The following is a 7147-nucleotide window of genomic DNA, read 5'->3' on the forward strand; positions in this document are numbered from 1 at the left end:
AGTGGGTGGGGCTTATCGAAGGGCTAATTTAATTGGCCAGGGCGATTAGATGTCTATCCTATCCTCTGGAACACAGGGTGGAGACCTTAAATATACACAGGACATGATGTAACTCTGCTCTGTGACGTTTGAGACGTTCGAGAGGCGCTCCTGTTTAAAACTGGACTTCAGACATCAGAGAAGCTGCAGGGCACTTGGTTTCAGATATTATCTAATGGCAACTGGTGTTCTCTCCTCCGCGTCATCAGTGCTCATACCCAAGGGCCTTTCTCTGGAGTTTGCATGTTCTGTTCTCCTCGTGTCCCCTAGGGTAGGTAGCCTCACCTGTTCTCCTCGTGTCCCCGGGCCTAGGGTAGGTATCCTCCTCACATGTTCTCCTCCTATCCCCTAGGGTAGGTAGCCTCACATGTTCTCCCCGTGTCCCCTAGGGTAGGTACCCTCACATGTTCTCCCCGTGTCCCCTAGCGTAGGTAGCCTCACATGTTCTCCTCGTGTCCCCTATACGCATGGAGCTCAGGGAAAGGAACTGGTTAATTGGAATAGCATTTGAAAGTGGCCTGCTCACTCCTCATGCATCGAAGGAAGTCAGTTCGGGGCTCTGCCCAGGTTGGCAGATGGAGTGTATAGTGCCCAGGATTACAGTTTATAGGCAGGGTGAATAGAAATGGGTTACAAAAATCGTGGGGTAATTTTTTTTAATAAAACAAACAATGACTACATGTGTTTTGTTGTGGCTTTCCTGCTGCTGTGGTCCATGCAGTTATAGTGCTCATCATGCAGTGGGTCAGCGACACCCCTGGAACACTTTGTCTGGAGCTGTTTTGTATTCCTCTGGAATGCAGGAAGTGCATGTTTGGCTTGCTTCCTGTCTCGCCTCTGTTGTTTACAGGGGAGCCGTGTAATTAGCGTGTGGTCTGAGGGGGGGAGGGGGGGGGGGGGGGGCGTGTAATTACCCTGTGGTCTGACGACATGACATGGAGAGCATGAGGCACGCTACTCTTTGGAGACCGGCCAATGGCAAAACAGTCTCATTGTGTTGCCTGTCATATCGTGTGTGTGTGTGTGTGTGTGTGTGTGTGTGTGTGTGTGCGTGTGCGTGCGTGTGTGCGTGCCTCCTTCTACCCTCTTCCTATGTGTATTCTGTTTCCACTCATAGTAGTTCTACACTCATGTAGATGACATACGTGCAGTGCGTGTGTTATTGTGCTGACAGGCAGCATTGATCTGCTTACACACGTTGGTTCTTAACCCATTCTGACCTGAGATCAGATTCATACGAGGTTTCCACTGGACACACACTGGTCTGATGAACCCATTCTGACCTGAGATCAGATTCTAAAAATGTCCTACAAGCTCGTATCGCGCCACTCGGTGGCGCGATATGAGCTTGTAGATCTGCTATTTTTCAATAGGTAAAGCATAACATGATGCTAACACCAAAATGGGTGCCCGTTCAGAATGGGTTAATTAATGCGCACGGGGCAGGCATGGGATTCACGCATTGGGATTAAAGTATATGTTCTCAACTGGCATAATAATCATAGAGGGATATATGCTCGTGACATCATCATCAAACCCAGAAGTTATGCAGGAACGCCTACTGAGTGGCAAAAAACCGTATTTCTGGCCTTGACAGCCCGTACATCAAGAGCAAGGAGTATGGTGGCCTTAAGGAGTCCGACTATTCTTTATAGATTCTGAATATCTTTCTCTCGTTTGATGTCAAAGAGCAATGTTATGACGTTATAATGACCTCCCCACACGTCGTAACGTAACCCAGCAGGATTGTCCAACTGCTTTTTATATGTCCAGTTGGTGAAGGGTAGGTTTAATGTAATCTAATGTGGCTAATTGCCCAACATGCACACACTCAATAGAGTTACTAAGGCTACATCACATCTGGGTGGCCTGCGCCTTGCTCTCATTGGCTATAGTTTCCAGGAAGTGCATGGTGATACTGTAGGAAGGTCAGTCATGTGAGTGACAGCCGGTTGTTTCCTCATTAGGACAGCTGTCTCTTTCCCTCTCTCTCTCTCTTTATGAATGTATCTCTCTCTGCATTGATCTGTCTATCCTTCTCATTTGCTCTCTCTCTCTCTCGTCCTGACTTCCCATGCTCCCTCTGGTTTTACTCTAGCTCTCTCTCTCTCTCTCTCTCTCTCTCTCTCTCTCTCTCTCTCTCTCTCTCTCTCACACACACACACTGACACACACACTGACCCACCACACTCTCTGCCCCTTCTCTCTTCCTTTTCACCTTGCCTCTATCAATCAATCTCTCGACCTATAGGGTCGTTTCTTTGATGTCTCCCTCTTTTTCCCCCTTTCTATCCCTTCCTCTCTCTCTCTCTCTCTCTCTCTCTCTCCCTCCATCATGGTTCCTGAGGTGACTCCACCTCCTGTGGGCGGAGGAAGGATCCTCTCTCGGCCATTTGATGTGTTTATCCACAAGAAATCATGACCTGACTTTTCCTGTCCTTGAAAGGCTGCGTGTGACTATGTGGGAAATCTCAACCTGTGGGCGCGGCCGATGAGGTCTCAACCTGTGTGGTTTTTGGCAGCAAATTTAGATTTTAGTTTTAGTCATAGTCTTTTGAATAGTTTTCATTTAGTTTTAGTCACATTTTAGTCAACTGGAATGTCTTAGTGTTAGTCTAGTTTTTTCCTTGGCCGATATACTTCCGCTAAAATCCCGCAAACAAATGATAGCCTCTACACAGCGTATAGGTCTTGCCCATGGGATGGGCCCAGCCTGTGTGATTTCTGGTCTAGAGGGGTAGATTTTATAAATTATTGGTTCAACAATAATAAACAGCGAAGAACACTGACGTCACCATATTTGGATCGACGCGCCTCTGCTCTGTGGTTAGTGAAATAAAAGAAGTGGGCTTCCTGTATACTGTATGAGTCCACAGCCCTCTCGCAGCCCATGCCCGTCCCGTCACCCATCCATCAGGCGAACTATTCACATTAGTAGTAGTATTCAACTGACCATGTGCTCGCATTCTCTACTTCAAGCATGGCTGGCTGTCTCCGTGCCTGCCTGCTGCATCAAACACCGCCGTGCCTTCATCTCTGGAGTCACCCGGCCGACAACCAGCTATATAGCCTGACATTCTGACAACATCAAAATGATTCCAAACACACGCCAACGTACAGTAGCTGCCATTCAGACCAGCTACGTTTCCCTCCGATGCTTTTTCCCATTTCGTCGCTGTCGGCGACCAAAAACCTCTTATCTCCATGTTTTAACTTTTATGTTTCTTTTTGTAATTTTCTTTCGTAAATGCTGGCTATATACTTCATCGTACTACTAGTGTCACACAAAAGTAGCACGAGTAACCGTTCTATACAATCTCAAAGCTCGTTGTGATGCGACGCGTTATTATGAGCTTGTAGATTGTTTGTTTTTTTGTTGCTATCTTTGAATTTGAATCGTGAAAAGTACAGTAACGGTTTTGGAGCTATATAAGGTTTCCACCCGACTGCAACAATCTGTAGGGAAGTGGGGTTGAATTGGACTATATACTGCTCCCATCTGGATTTAAAGCTGCTCTTCAACAGTAGAGGATCCATGTGCAGTGTGAAGGGTTTACTGTGCCGTGGCGGGCTGGAGGCTGTGTGTGTGTGTGTGTGTGTGTGTGTGTGTGTGTGCCTGTGTGTGTGCCTGTGTGTGTGCGTGCGAGCGCCGTGTGTGTGCGTGCTGTGTGAAAAGCGAAAAGCCCTGGTGTTAAAAGACTCGTGTTCTGTTGCGGCTTAAAGAGGAAATGGCCAATCACTGAACAGATGAGCCTGGATGAAAGGAGAAGGAAAGAGAGGAGGAGAGAGAGAGACGTAACATTTGTACCACCGACTGCACGAAGAGAGGCTCTCATGATGGAGAGAGAGGGGGAGGAGGGGAGGGAGGGAGGGGTACATTGAGAATAGAAGTTTTTTTTAAATATTTTTTGTGGCTTTGGCCTTTATTTTTATATATTTTTAATAGAGGGACAGACAGTAGGCTGGGGGAGAGGGAGTGACATGCAGTAAAGGCCGTCGGGATCGGGAGTCGAACCCGCGGCACACTGCCAGACTCGGGCTATATACCGGCCTGCAAGGTGCCTGGACCGCTGAGCCACGGCCCAGGCCGCACCCCTCCATTCTGTTCTCACTGTATGAGAGTGGTGGGATGGATGGAGGGAGGGATGGAGGGAGGCATGGATGGATGGATGGATGGAGGGAGGGATGGATGGAGGGATGGATGGATGGAGGGTTGACCTCTGGAGGGCTGGAGAATGGATGAGTGAAGGATGGAAGTATAGGGCTGTCACGATATACACGTTTAACATTGGAACGTTGTACGTTGTATTTCCGTTTTCCCTTTTATAGGCTTCGTAATCACAAATCGCATGACGGGGCAGATCAAATACCTTAATATAGGCTATACAAAGATAGCTTGACGATTGACGATTATGCAAAGCCTAATTGTGATTATCTCAAATGATTGCGATTATTAGGCGATTATGTAACAATATTGTGAGAGGCCTATAGATGGAGGGAATGAGGGATGGAGGGGGTGGGGTGTTCAGGAAGTTTCTTTTTTGAGGAGAAATTTGCAAAGTTCCTCCTGTATAATATTGTTGAAAAGTTAACCCATTCTGAACGGGAACCCATTTTGGTGTTGGCATCGTGTTATGCTTTAGCTATTGAAAAATAGCAGATCTACAAGCTCATAGCGCGCCACCGAGTGGCGCGCTACGAGCTTGTAGGTCTGCTATTTTTGAAAAATTGAAGAACGACTGACATTTTTAGAATCTGATCTCAGGTCAGAATGGGTTCATCAGACCAGTGTGTGTCCTAGTGGAAACCTCGTATGAATCTGATCTCAGGTCAGAATGGGTTAAACACAGAGCCGAGCAGAATGAAAACCCCGGTGTGTGTAATTGTACTTTTTCTGGTATGAGACGTGGGGGCATTGAAGTGGAAAGTGGAGAGCCGGGTAGAATTATGCCCATCTCCTGTGCAATTTCACCGTTGATCGCCACCCAGCAGGTGTAAGGCAGAACCACTGATTGTAGACGGTGCCATTTCTTTCTTTTCTATTTGTTTGGGGCGATTTCCATTAATGATATGGATATGTGGCTTCAAAGCTAGTGGAAAATAACATTGGTTCATCTTTGAAGGACATTCACTCTTTTCTTCTGTCCTTTCTGACTGACTCCCTCCTGTCCGTCTTCGTCTTACCCTCTCCTACCGTGTCCTCTCACCCCCTACCCCCCCCCCCCTCTCTCTCTCCCTCCTACCGTGTCCTCTCAGGAGGGGTGAAGTCTGGGCAGAGCAAGTCATCTTTGCCCCCACCCGGAGGCGAAGTCCCGCCGGTTTGGGAAAGTTCTTTTGAAGTCACGATCAACCGCTGCGACCAAATCTTGGTCGGATTATTACTGTAAGGGTTGAGAATGTTCCGTGGTCACAAGAGCGGAAGTGCTGACCTGATGTAACTCCTTGCAGAGTATAGTCTTGATCGACTAAACTTTAGTCGATCTAAATCTACTCGGCAAACCTTTAGTCACTAATGGTTTGCCGAGTAGATTTAGATCTCTTATTTAAAGATGGACAAGTTGAAGATAAGCTTATAGTTTTAAGGCTTAGGTTTATATTCTTAAGGCCTATTCATAGTCTGGATTTTCGGTGGTGAGGTGACCACCGCTCCGGTGGTGAGCTGACCACCGGAGCTGAAATAACGTTGAGCGGTAAAAACAGAGAGAAGGGCTGGAGCGGTGGCGGTGGTTTGCTCTTCACCGTCATGTTGTAGTTCGGCGGTCACCCCACCACCGTAAATCCAGACTATGTATGAGCCTTTATACGGACTTGACTTGACTTGAATCCGACAGAGAATGGTTCTGGGGTTGGTACTGGTTAGTATAGGTGACTTTTTCAGACTGTGGTGAGTGTTGACATTGACACTTTACATTTTAGACATTTAGCAGACGCTCTAATCCAGAGCAATTTACAGTAAGCAAGAAGAATATACTATATAGGAATAGTTATGAAGAATCATATACGCACAATAAGAACCTAACATCTGTCTAGCGGTAGAATATCTGCACAGTGAAATACACTATAGAGTGCTATGTCTGTAAAATGCTATCTACAGACAGACTCAACTTATCTTCTCTTCTCCAGACTCTCCATTTGAAAGTCGTTTTTTTCTTTTCTTTTTTCTTTTCTTTGATTGACACAAGCAATTAATACAGCCCCGCACCCCGTTGTGTGATTTGATTGATTTCTCATAAAAAAGTGTTTTGCGGAGACAATGAGACGGAACAGTTTCAGAGGGCGTTGCATGTACGGTACGATACAGTATAGGAGAGGAATGGGATTTTAATCGTGGCTGGGCCTATTGCCTCCAAACTGGAAAAGAAAGTCAAGCAAATTATACACTGTAATGAAATTTGAATCATCTGCAAGAACACTTGGAGGACAATTTGGCATATGATTGCAAGATTTAACCCATTTTGACCATGAGATCAGATTCTAAAAATGTCTTCTATACATCCTGACAGTTTTCTGGAAAAGAAAATGTTTCTATGTCAGTCGTTCTTCGATTTTTCAAAAATAGCAGACCTACAAGCTCGTAGCGCGCCACTCGGTGGCGCGCTACGAGCTTGTAGATCTGCTATTTTTCAATAGCTAAAGTATAACATGATGCTATAACACCAAAAGGGGTTCCCGCCCAGAATGGATTAAACAGCTACTCCGTCTTGGCAAAGGGTCTCGGCTCAGATCCCTGCCACGGTTCAGGGGCCCCGGGAACGCGTCACGCTCAGAAACACACAATTTGTTATCCTAAAAAACTATAGTGGGAAGTTATAGCTCACCAAGAAACACCTGAGTGATTATTCTCTTATGCATTTTAACTTTGAAGGACAACTTATTAGTTATTTGTTTATACATTAAATAATACCAAGGTCATAACAAGACTTACCAAAGATATCCTGAACATTGTGCAACTTTGACATTCTGTTCATTATTTTAGTTTTTCATATTGTTGTTCACATGTGGTGGAAAAAGTACTCACATTTTTACTTACAGTAAGTAAAAGTAGAAATACTCCATAATTGTGTGTACTCAAGTACACTCCAAAATGTACTTAAGTCAGTAGTGTAGG

This window comes from Protomyctophum bolini (assembly GCF_963924005.1).
Source record: "Protomyctophum bolini genome assembly, chromosome: 21".
Taxonomy (NCBI): Eukaryota; Metazoa; Chordata; class Actinopteri; order Myctophiformes; family Myctophidae; genus Protomyctophum; species Protomyctophum bolini.